Genomic DNA, 15128 nt, shown 5'->3' on the forward strand with positions numbered 1-15128 from the left:
CTGGAGACACTTTGCCTTATATACTCCGACTCATCCAGGAATTTGGGGAGATCAGTTATTTTAAAATCAATACATCAAAATCCTTAAATTTTAAACATGGGCATTCCAAAATATACACAGTTGCAATTACAAAAGGAATTTCCCTTTAAATGGGCTGAGGGAACAATTCCTTATTTAGGGATTTCTCTTACCTACCCATGTGGTAAGTTGATGTTGGTTAACTATAACAATTTACTGCAGGTTTTGAATAAGGACATCATATCCTACTCTAGATTTCCTTTATCCTGGATGGGCCGTATTGCAGCCTCTAAAATGCTACTTCTCCCAAAAGTGTTATATTACTTTCGAAACCTCCCAATCCCAATTCCTAAATCTATTCTAAGACGTATTCAATGGTGTTTACAAGATTCATTTGGAATGGGAAGAAGCCAAGGGTTGCAGCAAAAATACTGCATTTGTCTGTAGCCAAAGGAGGTCTGGGATATCCGAATATTGTTGCTTACTATAATGCGGTGATTCTGGACCAATTAAAGCATTGGTGGTTATATGATAAAAATAAGCGCTGGGTGGAGTTAGAAGCGCATATACTACACAGTTCAGACTTAAAGGATGTGTTGGGTTCTGTGAGGATGAGGGAATGCATATTGGGTAAACTATCCCCTACAATTAAAGCATCTATTCAGATTTGGAAGGGTGTGTCTGATAATGCCTCTATTCTTCCTCTTAGACGTAATATGGCTTCCTTAGCTATGGTGCAACGTTGTATAACTAATTCAAATTTTTCAGAATGGACTACTAAAGGTATTAGGTCATTGGAATTATTATACGATAACAATTTATTGTTACCCTATTATATAATCTCTTCTAAATATGATCTAAACCCTAAGGAATTTTATAAATATTTTCAGTTGAGACATTTTCTTTCCACTGTTAAGTTTACAGTCAATGCCCCCACTTCTAATTAGGAAAAATATTTTTATAACCCTAAGTTGATAACTAAAGGAATATCTAAAGCCTATGAGGCAATTCATCAGGATGAATCTTCTTTGCCTACCCTTAATTTTATACAAAAATGGGAATTGGAGTTGGGAGGTACATATAGTATTGAACAGTGGGAGGCGGCTTTTAAAATCTGTTCTAAGTCTTCCCACTGTGTAAATCATTTAGAAGCCTCTTGAAAATTGCTTTATAGATGGTACATGACTCCATACCGCCTATCCAAAATGTCTCCTATGGTGTCCTATATCTGTTGGCGATGCAACGCTTCTGTTGGCTCATTATTACATATCTGGTGGAGCTGTGATGTCATCGCTCCGTTTTGGGTAGAGATACAAAGAAAGTTAACCAGCATAATCGGTTTTCCGGTACCTTGGGGACCAGAAGTAGCACTGCTTTCTTTGAAATTAGAGGATATAGGCATTGAGAATAGTATGGTTATGGTACATGTGCTAACTGTAGCGAGAACAAGTATTGCTCAGAGATGGAAAAGCTCTTCTATTCCGTCTAAGGTAGAAATCTTGCACAAGGTTCAGTTTAATTGTATTATGGAAAATTTAATTTCCACAACACTACATAAGACACAGGAATTTGTTTACAAATGGTCTAAATGGCTTGCTTTTAATGGCTCACAGCTTCCTTTATAGAAAGACCTCATAAATGTGTATTAGGGTCCTTATGTATATTCTAAATCCTAGAGCAGGAACTTTATGTTTTACTGTATGTTTTTATGTTTTTTTATTTATTTATTTATTTATTTATTTTTTTAAATTGGAAAGGTGTAAAATAGTAAAAATTTAATTTATGGAAGTTCAACTCTGGTAACATTATTAATTAACGACACTATGATTATCTTATTATGTACCCAGTATGTTTCTAATACATGTGTGTGTATACTGACTATTAGATTAACTTTAAATCTTTATGCTTTTTGCGATCTCATAAATTTGTAAAAAATTTTTTCAATATTTCCAATGTTAATGTCTTGTTTATTTTTGTATAACTTTGAAAAACCTTTAATAAAAATTGTGTTAAAGAAATAAGATTTTCACTTTTGCCAATTTCTATCTTCCTAATCAAGATCAGGCTCATGTGTGCCGACTGTTTCTGAGTAGGCTGGAGGAATTTTTGGAAGGTGTTTTGATTGTAGGAGGTGATTTTAATTTGACCTCTCATTCCAGACTTGATACCTCCTCGGGCAGGACTACTGTTCCTAAATCACAATTGGCGGCCTTGAAGACTAAAATGCATTCTTTGCAATTAATTGACGTGTGGAGAATTCTACACCCTGAGGTAAGAGAGTATACCTATTTCTCTCCTTTACATAATATGTGTAACGTCCGTGGTCGCTGACCACGAACTCCTTCCATCCAGTCGACGCCCTTCTCTCAAGAGATGTCTGCACATACGGCCGTCCTGCTCCACTATGACCACCAGGGTGCGCTCACGAGCTCAGTCCAGACTTAAAGGGATCCTGTCATCACCACCTTACCTTATAAAACGTCCTGACCCTGTAGTGGCCGCAGCTGTCCATAGTTGATTGATGTGTTCTTCTCTCCTCACGTCCTCCTCTTGCCCGAAATATTATCCTTTAAAGTTTTACCGCCATTTATGGTAATTAAATTTAGCTTAGTGACGCACGATCTTAACTCCGCCAACGTACGCCGCCCGTACAACACTAAATGCCGAAATCGCATTTCAGATCTCGCGCATGCGTGCCTCACCACCCTTCCCTGCTTCGTTTATCCTGAAATTTTTAACTGCGCATGCGCCGCGCGTCTACACACCCCCTTTCGTCGTCGTATGTTATACAGCATAACTGTCAATTGTCAATGAGCAAGCGCGGGATTTCATGTGCAGTGCAGTGAGGAGCTGTCAATCAAAAACAAGGAGGCGGAGCCAGCTCTGAAGCGCCGGAGGAATGAAAACCTGACTCTTTTCAAGTGAAGATTTGACTCTTTTGTGCTCATTTGCATACGGCGCAGGACCACTGAAAACCGGAATACTGAAGGTACAGAGCCGACTTTTAACATATTTATAGGTTAGCTAACAATGATTTTTCACCCATTTTCACAAGGTATTGCTGGCTTGATACCGGAAATGCTGGTGACAGGTTCCCTTTAAGAAGCATGTTGGTGATTTGAGCTAATTGCTCCAGAGCACCCTGGGCTATAAGAAGGTCCCAGCCCCATCCTCCCACGCCTGAGCCTTGATGTTGTATCCCTAGTCTGTCTTGCAAATGGCCCCCTAGTGTTTCCTGCTCCCAGTGTTTTCCTGTTCCTGTTTCCTGTTCCTGTATCCTGAATCTAGTGTCGTGCTTGCTGTAGCCGTGCTGTACTGTATTCTACGCCTGACCTTTCTCTCCAGACCTGACGTCCACCTGCTGCCAAGTTCCTGCCTAGCCTGCCTCGCTACTATCTGAGCTGCCACAGGTACCCTATACAAACTATAAACATTTACCTGCGTCCTGTTGGCCAGCTGCCATACCGCCAAGACGGTACGGCCCAGTGGATCCACGAACCAGTCGTGACAATATGTACAGCCATTTGGATGCTTTTCTCATCAGCCACCATTTGCTTACCTGTCACCATACTTCGAAGCATGATCTGACCAAAGCATGGGCCCCATCTCAGGTCTTTCTGACATTGACATTTCCCAATTCCGTACCTAACTTCCAATCTTGGAAGATTAATGATAATCTCTTGCGTGACACATTGTGCATATCGGCTCTTAAGGAGAAGCTTACCACATTCTTTGCTGTCCATACTCTTGACTCTACTCCCTTACCGCTACAGTGGGAGGCTTTGAAGTGCGTGGTTAGGGGTGTCGTTATACAACATGGGGCTCCATTGAAGATGGAAAAGGGTGTGGCTATAATTCATTTATGGTTGTTGTTATTTTGACCGCACAGTTTTTTCACAGCATCTATTTGAATTGGGCTGTGAAATTTTAAAAAAATAATTTTTCCAATAAGATGTCATTTGTGATCAAAATTTCTTATTTTCACAGGGAACAAAATACCCCATTTTGTTGCCCAATTTGTCCTTAGTGCGACAATACCCCATTTGTGGTGATAAACTGCCGTTTGGGCAATGGGAGGGCTCAGAAGGAAAGAACCACCATTTGGCCTACTAGGGATTTTCTGGTGCAGAGTCATGCATGCAGAAGCCCCTGAGGTACCAGTACAGTTGAAACCCCCAAGAAGTAACCCTCTTTTAAAAACTACAAGGCATTCATCTAGAGGTGTAGTGAGCATTTTGACCGGAGACATACACCCCATAAACGAATGTGGGTTCTCACGGGTATGGTAATACCCTCAATGTGGCTGTTATCAGCTGCCTGGGCACGCAGCAGGGCTCAGAAGGGAAAGACGAGGGGGGATAAGCTGTGCGGAGTGCATCAGGGTAAGTAAAACTGGGGTAGATTAAAAATCAAGGGATGTATGATACATTTTAAAACATACAGAGCCTTAGTTTTTCAGGACACGTGTCACATTGATATATTGTGTCCTCCCTTATCCCCCTCTTATAGCAGACTTTGCACCTCTTTTGACTTATGCCCTTTTTGCCAGTTTGGGGAACTTCTCCTGGAAAGTGTTGCCCTGGTACGATGCGTGTGGCCTCGCTTCCAGAAGTACTGGGTGCCCCCCCCTTCTTGGTCCCTAAAGATTAGGTTCTTGATAACCACCTCTTGAAATTCCAGGAAGGTTCCCGTCTGGCCTGTACATCGACGTAGCACGTACGCATTGTACAATGCCATCTGTATGATGTGCACGGCCAGCTTTTTATACCACACCGCATGGCGCTGTAGGTCTTCAGGGTTTGATCTGACAAGTCAACTGTAAAGGATCTGCCAGACACAGCTTCTGTGTCGATGCCCGTGGTTAATCAGTCTGCACCTGCTCCTAGGTCTAATAGAGTGACTCGATCTGCTACCACTCAGGCTGGTAGGCTCAGGAGTGGGAGAACCTATCACAGCCTGGCCAGACGGTTCTAGCTCTCGCCCTCGACCAAATTATACCCTCATTTCCTGCTTGTCTGTGCCTGTGATTCTTTCCTGTTTCCTGGCTCTGCTGCACCTGCTATTATTATTGACCTTGCTTCATTTTGACCCTGGCTTTACTGACTACGCTCCTGCTCTGCGATTTGTACCCCGTACACTCCTGGTTTGACTCGGCTCGTTCACGACTCCTGTTGCTCACGGTGTTGCCATGGGCAACTGCCCCATTTCCCTTAGCTTCTGTGTACCCTTGTCTGTTTGTCTGTCTTACACATATTGAGCGTAGGGACCGTCGCCCAGTTGTACGCCGTCGCCTAGGACGGGAAGTGCAAGTAGGCAGGGACTGAGTGGCAGGTAGATTAGGGCTCACCTGTCTGTCTCCCTACTCCGTCATTACATCAACCCCTCCCATGTACCTATTGTAGTCCAGGATGCAGTCTTGTTTGGGGGTCTCTGTACTGGTACCTCATCCTGGTACATGGGTACTGGTGTGGCCATGTATTGTTGTCAATACAAGGACATCTCTCTCTTCTCCTTGTACTTGACACACAATATGTTGCTGCTAGATTGTGCCCTGGTCTCAGCCCTTCTTGTTTGCCCAAGCAGAGTCTTAGGGAGGCCTCTCAGATTTCTTCTAGCAGTGCCGCATGCCGCAGGACTTCTGGAAGCGAGGCACTTGTAGAGTGGGACGCTGGTATAAAAAATTATCCAGGTAGAGGTGGCAACCCTTGTCCAGCAGTGGTTGCACCAAATCCCACACAATTTTTGCATTAACTACCAGTAAGGGGGGGGGGGGCATTTTGGGGGCTCAATACTGGTGTCCTTACCTTCATATATCCTAAATTTGTAGGTATAGCCTTTTGCACTCTCGCACAGCTTATAGATCTTCACGCCATACCTTGCCCTCTTACCCGGCAGGTACTGGCGGAATTGAAGCCTCCCTTTAAAATGTACCAAGGACTCATCAATAGAAATACATTTCTCGGGGGTGTATGCTTGGGAACACCGGGCACTGAAACGGTTTAATAGGGGTCTCCATTTATACAAACTGTCAAAACTGGGGTCATCTCGGGGTGGGCACGGCTCATTATCAGTATAACGTAAGAAGCGAAGTATTGCCTAATTTATTAATTTTTTTAGGTTCCAGTTCAGTTCTGAAGTTGCTTTGAGGGGCCTATATATTAGAAACCCCTATGAAACACCCAATTTTAGAAACTAGACCCCTCAAAGTATTCATAACAGCATTTAAAAAGTTTATGAACCCTTTAGGTGTTTCATGGGAATTTAGAGCAAAGTAGAGGTGAAACACCGGCCTCAGAAGCAAAGGAGCACCTAGTGGATTTTAAACCCTCCTTTTTATTAGGCACCATGTCCAGTTTGAAGAGGTTTTGTGGTGCCAAAACAGTGGAAACCCCCCAAAAGTGACCCCATTTTGGAAACTAGACACCTTGAGGAATTGATTGTAGTTTTCATGGGGTGCATGCGGCTTTTTGTTCAGTTTTTATTCTATTTTTAAGTGGCGTGGTGACTAAAAAACAGCAATTCTACTATTGTTTTTTTATTCAATTTTTTTGTTACAGCTTTCACCGTGCGCTATAAATGACATATTCACTTTATTCTGCGGGGCGATACGATTATGGCGATACCATATGTTTATAGTTCTTTTTATGTCTTATGGCGTTTGCACAATAAAATACTTTTTGTAAAAAATTATTTACTTTTTGTGTTACCTTATTCTAAGAGCCATAACTTTTTTATTTGTCCATCAAGAAAGCCGTGCCAGGACTTATTTTTTGTGTAACGAACTGTAGTTTTGATCATTAACATTTTTAGGTACATGAGACTTTTTGATCTCTTTTTATTCCATTTTTTGGGAGGTGAAGTGACCAAACAATTGTGATTTTGGTACGGTTTATTATTATTTTCTTTTACGGCGTTCACCGCGCTGGATAAATAACAAAATAATTTTGTAGTTCAGGCCGTTACGGACGCGGCAATACCAATTATGTATAATTTGTTTATTATTAATAAAAATATATAAACAAAAGGACTGATAAGGGAAAAAGGGGGATTTTTACTTTTATTACTTTTCAAACTTTTATTTTCTTATTTTTACACATCTTTTTTTTACTTTTTTTTACTTTATTACTTTGTCCCACTAGGGGATTTGAGGGCAGGAGGCCCTGATCGCTATTCTAATAGACTGCACTACATGCGTAATGCAGTATTAGAGCTATATAATGCACTGTATCAGCTACTCACTGACAGCAAGCATAGTGGGTCCTGACTTTGTCTGTACCCACTAGGCTTCCGTCGATGGCATAGTCACCATCACCGGCCGCTATCGTGTAGCATGCCGGCGATGGTAGCTTAACCCCCAAAAAGTCGCAATCTCTATTGAACGCGGCTTTTAAGGGGTTAATCAGCGGGAACACAGCGATCGGTACCCGCTGTAGGAGCTGCGGCAACTGCTGTACGAGACAGTAGCTGTCACAGCTGCTGCATGTGACGGGAAGACAGCCGAAATGGCCGTTACTCCCGCGACGTACTATTCCGTCGCTGAGCGCGAACGCGGCGGTCAGCACGACGGAATAGTATGTCGCTGAGCGTTAAGGGGTTAAATATCAACTTGCCCCATTTTTTACAAAGGTCTTTAATTCTGTGTCTTCCTCCTGTCCCTTTGCCCCTCAGTCTCTTGAAGCTCACATAACCCTTCTGCCGAAACCGGGTCAAGTCCACACGAAATGCGCTAACTTTTGACCCATCTCTTTGATAAATGTGGATGTGAGACTTTTTACGAAATTGATTGCCTCTCGCCTCTCTCCGTTCTTGCCTGACTTGATCGGGGATGACCAGGTGGGATTTGTACGTGGAAGAGAAGCACGTGACAATACTAATGACCCTTCTTTTAACATGATATGGTCAGACACATAAGGTACCTATGTGTTTGCTTTCTGTAGATGCCGAAAAGGCCTTTAATAGGGTGCATTGGGTGTTTCTCCATAGTGTCTTGACTCAGGTTGGACTTGGCTCTAACATGTTGAATAAGATTATGGCACTTTATCATAGGCCTACAGCTCGAGTTCAAGTTAATGGTCTTTTGTCTGATTCCCTGCCTGTCACCAATGGTACAAAACTGGGGTGCCCCCTCTCGCCTCTGCTGTATGTTCTGGTCATAGAGCACCTGGCTGTGGCACTGCGGAGTAACCCCAACATTAATGGCATTTGTATTGTTGCACAACATCATAAATTAGTACTTTATGCTGATGATCTTCTCCTGTACATTACAGATCCTATGATTTTCTTGCCGTCCTTGACTGGGGAATTTGAGCGATTTGGTCAGTTAAGTAATTTTAAAGTCAATTATTCTAAATCTGAGGCCTTGAATATATCTCTGGATGCTCCTCATCTCGCTCAGGTCTTCCCATTCAGATGGCAGTCCACTTCTTTGAAATATTTGGGAATACATATTGCCATTAATTTGACTGATTTGTTTAAATTGAACTACACACCTGTCCAACAGCGTACTTTGCGAGATTTAGAGGTGTATGGGGGTGGGCGCATGTCGTGGTTTGGTCGCATTAATGCTATTAACCCGTTAGTGACCGCTAATACGCCTTTTGACGTCAGTCACTAACGGGCTTTATTCTGATGCATAAGACTTTTTACGGCACTGCATCAGGATAAATAAACAGAGCAGGGAGCTGTCAAATCTTTGTATCTACATGGGATTCTCCGGCCTAGTTATTCTTGCTCTCAGTTGGCGTTCACTACAGCATGGCATGGGCATTCAACACAGAGGAGGATTGGCAGACTTCTTTCCTCTTAGCCCACAAACTACTGACTTCCTGTTTTGCACAAGAAAAAAATTATACAATTCTCACAAGATGGTACTATTGCCCTTCCTGCTACATATGATATTCACTGATGTGTCTGCAGATTGTTGGGGGTGTGGGGGTGCTCCTGGAACCACGTTAAACATTTGGTGGGACTGCCCTAAGCTCCGTCGCTTCTGGGAAAAAAAAATGTACTTTGGGAACAAGCTCTTTGATACTTCTGTTCCTGCTTCTCCTTCTATTGGATTGCTTTCCATGGTTCCTGGGTCTCTCCCACACCTCAAAAGGGGTGTCTTTAAGCATTTTTTGACTGCAGCTAGGACTGTGATACCTCGTCATTGGAAGTCCGCTAATCTACCTTCTTTACGAGAATGGGTAACTGAGATGAACAATATCATGAGAATGGAGGAGTTGCTGGCCGCTAATAGGGGCACACCCGAAGTGTTTGTCCGAACTTGGACAGTATGGTCACTGTTCCGGGACGGCTCTGATTTGTTTCTTTGGTTGAATGGCCTCTTTTGAATGCCTGTAACACTGCTTCTCTGCTGCTTTCGTTTCTGTATGTGTTTCCCTTTGTTGTCTGGTCTTTGTGTTTTTCGTAATTCTACTTGTTTTAGACTCTAGCAAATAATATTCTATAGGTATAAAGCTTTCTGGGACTGGTTTGCTTAAATATTGCACTACATCGCGGTTATAGCGACGGTCCTCTTCATTTGCTTTTATTTATTTTTTATGTCCGGGAGATTACCTCCTAACTTGTTTCTTCATGTTATTTACAAAAATATTTCGTAGAGTTTTGATTTTTCATTGCATTGCGTTGCAATATATTGTATATTTTTCTTATTCTAATAAAAATAGTTGATAAAGAAATTTTTATTTATTTGAATTAGTCTGTGAAAATGAAAATCTCCTTTTTTCCTGGAAAAACATAGAATTTTCGAATTTTTGCAAGGAATAAAAGAGAAAAAGCAAACCAACATTTGTAAAGCAATTTCTCCTGATTACGGAAAGACCCAATATGTGGTAATAAACTGCTGTTTGGACCCACGGCTGTGCTCAGAAGGGAAAGAGCGCCATTTTGATTTTGGAGTTCAGATTTTACTGGAATGGTTTTCATTGCCATGTCGCGTTTGCAACGCATTGGAGGGACCTAAACAGTGGAAACCCCCTAAAAGTGACCCCATTTTGGAAACTACACCCCTCAAGGAATTTTTATAGCGATATAGTTAGCATTTTTACCCCACAGGTTTTTTGTTGAATTTGTTGGAATTAGTCTGTGAAGATGAAAATCTACTTTTTTTCTGAAAAAACATAGAATTTCAAATTTTTATAAGGAATAAAGGAGAAAAATCACCTCAACATTTGGAAAGCAATTTCTCCTGATTACGGCAATACACCATATGTGATAATAAACTGCTGTTTGGACCCACGGCAGGGCACAGAACGGAAGCAGTGCCATTTGGATTTTGCAGCTCAGATTTTGCTGAATTGGTTTCTGGTGGCCATGTCGCATTTGCAGAGCCCTTGAAGTACCAGTACAGAAGAAATTCCCCAGGTGTGGTCCCATTTTGGAGACTATACCCCTCAAAATATTAAGTTAGAGGTGTAGTGAGCATTTTGATCCCTCAGGTGTTTTATAGATTTTATTAGAGTTGGGAATTTGAAAATGAAAAAATATTTTTTTTCCAATAACATGTAGATTTAGCTCATAATTTTTCATTTTCACAAGAAATACAGGAGAAAAGACACCCCAAAATGTGTTAAAAAATATCTCCTGAGTTGAAAAATACCCCATATGTGGTTGTAAACTGCTATTTGTACACACGGCAAGTGTCTAAAGGGAAAAAGTGCAATTTAGTTTTTGAAGTGGAGATTTTACAAAATTGTTTTTTGGCTCCATGTTGCATTGTGCTGAGGTACCAGTACAGTAAAAAACCCCGAGATGTGACACCATTTAGGAAACTACACCCCTCCTGGAATTCATCCAGAAGTGCAGTGAGCATTTTGACCCCAAAGGTTATGCAGAAATTAGTACAATGTAGATGTTGCAGATTGAAAAGTGCCACTTTCCATAGATATGCTATTTGAGTGCCCAATGTGTTGTGCTCAGATTGTGACACTTTAGACACACACCCATATATTGTTAAGCGGGTTCTCCATAGTACAGTTATACCCCATATGTGGTCATAAACTGCTGTTTGGGCACACTGTCAGGCTCAGAAAGACCACCATTTGACTTTTGGAGCGCAGATTTGATTGGTAGTAGTTTTTTTTAGGTTTTACTGGTATTTCAGTTTATAATGTGGGGGCATATGTAATCTGTGCAGTGTACATCAGGGTGTATGTAAGCTGTGCGGAGTACATCAGGGTATATGTAAGCTGTGCGGAGTACATCAGGGTATATGTAAGCTGTGCGGGGTACATCAGGGTATATGTAAGCTGTGCGGAGTACATCAGGTTATATGTAATCTGTGCGGAGTAAATCAGGATATATGTAAGCTGTGCGAAGTACATCAGGGTATATGTTAGCTGTGCGGAGTACGTCAGGGTATATGTTAGCTGTGCGGAGTACATCAGGGTATATGTTAGCTGTGAGTAGTAGTACATCAGGGTATATATTAGCTGAGCGGAGTACATCAGGGAATATGTAAACTAGGCGGAGTACATCAGGGTATATGTAAGCTGGGCGGAGTACATCAGGGTATATGTAAGCTGTGTGGAGTACATCAGGGTTTATGTAAACTGTGCCGAGTACATCAGGGTATTTGTTAGCTGGGTGGAGTACGTCAGGGTATATGTAATCTGGGCGGAGTGCATCAGGTCATAATAGGATGATGTAATAATGGGGTGAATGAATAATAAAATTAATTATCCATGGATAGTGACGTACGCTTTGAACCAATCCTTTATGCACAGGCCGGATTTTTGGTTGCAGGAGTCGCACTCATAAAGGGTGTTCGTGATATTGTACAAAATATCCGCACTCCAGCATTGTCTAATCTTTGACTTCTTCACTAGCCCCATATGTAGCACAGACCCCAAAATGTCATAGTTTCCGCTGCATTTACAGGGTCTACCAGTGGGAGCTAGCAAATGATGACGTGGGGTTTTAGGTGAAGAACTGCTGCACATATAAATTAGTCTGGGCCGTCATTTTTCATTATTGCATTCCGAGAGTCATAACTTTTTATTGTCCCGTTGACGAGCTGTGTGAGTGCTTGATTTTCATGGGACGAGCTGTCGTTTTTATTACTATCATTTTGGGGTACATGCAATTGTTTTGATCAGTTTTTATTCAATATTTTTTGGGAGGTGAGGAGACCAAAAAATGGAAATTCTCTAACTTTTTTTTATAAACTTTCAAAGGCGTTCTCTATGCAGTATAACAACATGTTTACTTTATTCTGCAGTTCGATACGATTATGGCAATACCAAATTTAGGCTATGTTCACACGGAGTATTTTGCCGAGTTTTTTGACGCGGAAACCGCGTCGCAAAACTCGGCAAAAACGGCCCGAAAATGCCTCCCATTGATTTCAAACTGCCTCGCGGGAAAAAGAAGCGACATGCCCTATCTTCGGGCGCTTCCACCTCTGACCTCCCATTGACTTCAATGGGAGGCAGAGAAAGCGTATTTCGCTGTGTTTTGCTCAATGGCCGCGGGCGAAAAACGCCGCTAAAAACTCAGCGAAAATCGGCGTGCAGGGAGAGGAAAATCTGCCTCAAACTTCCAAACGCAATTTTGAGGCAGATATTCCTCCTGCAAAATACTCCGTGTGAACATAGCCTTATATAGTTTTATTTGTTTTACCACTTTTACACAATAAAAACTCTTTTTTCTAAATAAAATAATGTTTTAGTGTCACCATAGCCATAACTTTTTTATTTTTTTGTCGACCGAGCTTTATGAGGGCTTGTTTTTTGCGTGAAAAACTGTAGTTTTTATTGGTACCATTTTGGGGTACTTGCGACTTTTTGATCACTTTTTATTGCATTTTTTTGGAAACAACGTGAGCAAAAAAGGAAATTCTGCCATTGTTTTTATTTATTTTTTTATGGTGTTCACCTTGCGGGATAAATAATCTGATATTTTTATAGGTCAGGCCGATATGAACGCAGCGTTTTTTTTTCTTATTATGGAAGGACTTGATCGGGGAAACAAGGCGATTATTGTTTTTATTACGTAAAACTTGTATTTATTTATCGAAAACTTTTTTTTTACTTTTTTTTCACTTCTTTTTTTACACTTACTAGGGGATGTAGTGCAGTGTAGTGCAGTGTATTGTAACTGTCAGTTTACAACTGACAGTTAAGCCTATTATGTCCTGCCTTGGGCAGGACCTAATAGGCTTCCATACCTGGTAACCAGGAAGCCGTTGCTAGGCATAGCAACCATCGGCACCCCGCGATTTTTCGTGGGGGGCCAACGGGGTACAGAGGGAGCTCCCTCCGTGTCAATCGCTTAAATGCCGCGATTTAAGGGGTTAAACGGCGGTGATCAGAGATAACTTTGATCGCCGCCATTGCAGTGGGATGTTGTCTGTACATTACAGCCGACACCCGCTGAAGATGAAGCGCGCACAGCTCCTGTGCCCGGTTCATCCTCAGAGCTTTACTGTACGACCATTTGTGGCAACGCAGCGCTAAAAAGGACATACAGTAGCGCACATTTGCGGGAAGGGGTTAAAGATAATCTCAAAATAACGTAGACTACATAAAGATGATCGCCGCTAATTAAAAAAAAAGTGTATGTAGCTTTCGAGCGGGAGACATGAGAATAGATGGGAAAGGTTTAGGCCCACAAAATGGCTGCCGACTGGACTCCCAATGTGGATCACGATGGTTAACAGGCCTTCCCACTCTCTCAGGGCTTGCTCACAGCTAGTGATGAGGGGGTTGCACAAATTATGATCCTGATGATCATGATAACAGTATTTTTCCCCGGGGCACAGACTCCTGCCTGATGGTGGTTGGGGTGCCCTTGGTGTAAAGTGCAATTAAAGACAGGAGGCTGTGGTAGCAGTTTAACAGGCTAGCTCATGGCACACTTTACTTAAGCTTCCAAAATGGCGGTTACAATCTTCCACATGAAATGGAGGTACAATTTCTTGTAATACTGTAAACTAAGTCCTTTCAGTACAATAAAACACCCAATGCAGTAGTGGGTGAGCCTCTTTCTCTCTGCTTCTCTTCAGATACTACCCATGGCAATTTTAGAGCATTGCTGACCCCATAGTAAGTGGGACAATACAATATATGTGCAATTCTGCAATTCTCTGCTTAATCTGTAATGGCTCCTGGCCTGTGCTACTTCTGCCTCTAATTGGTAGTCAGGGTATGAAGGATGAGACTCAGCAACATATATCGTGGCATTGTTCAAAGTCCAAATAATAGCTTCTTGTTTCTCTCTGTTTCTCTTATAGGAATTCCTTCTCTAAAGGCTGTTCTGTTTCTTTCTGCGAGCTTCTCTATAGCCTGATGTTATAGGCAGCCTGTCTCTGGATCCTAGATGGATGGACCCAGGAGAAACTCCACTTGGACTGTTTCTAACACACAGTGTCTGACTAGTCTTAATGACTAGTGTTACTAAGGCCTTCAATGGGTGCGTGATGCGTGAAAAACACCCAAATATAGGACATGTCGTAAGTTTTACGCAGCGGACATGCGCTGCGTGAAACTCACGGACTGTCAGAACGGCCCCATTGAGTTACATAGGACCGTGCTACGTGCGTGATTTTCACGCGCTTATCACGGCCGTGAACTACAATCGTGTGAATAAGGCCCAATTGACTGATTTTCTGTCTGAGCCAGGGCCCACTATATATAAGCTAAGCTCCTCCAATCCGGAAAGCTCTAGGCAGGGCCCTGTGTCAGCACCCGGCGAACCCGGGGTTTCTGTGTCTAGAGGGAGCCCCTGACTAGGAGGCGACGTAACTACCGTAATAACTAACCACAATAGCGGTTGTCAGGAATTTTAGGGCCCCATACAGCGATTTTGTCTGGGCCCCCCCCCCTCTCCATTTCCGGGGGTGGGCAACGGAAAATGTGGCACTCCTTTTTTTACGTTATACGCATTAACTGATTTTGGTGCTGATGTCAATTACAGTGAGTGAAACCATAGAACAGGCTGTGACCAGTTAATGCTCCGGATTTTGATCTATTTAGCCAAATTGTATCCCACTGTATGGCATACAATGGGATACGTCGCCCGGGGAATGGCCAAGGGGAAACTCCTGAAGTCACTGTCCATGAATGGCAGTGACGTCTGGAGCTTTTCCAGGGCTGGAGCCTTCTACT

This window comes from Rhinoderma darwinii, chromosome 1, assembly GCF_050947455.1.
Source record: "Rhinoderma darwinii isolate aRhiDar2 chromosome 1, aRhiDar2.hap1, whole genome shotgun sequence".
NCBI lineage: Eukaryota > Metazoa > Chordata > Amphibia > Anura > Rhinodermatidae > Rhinoderma > Rhinoderma darwinii.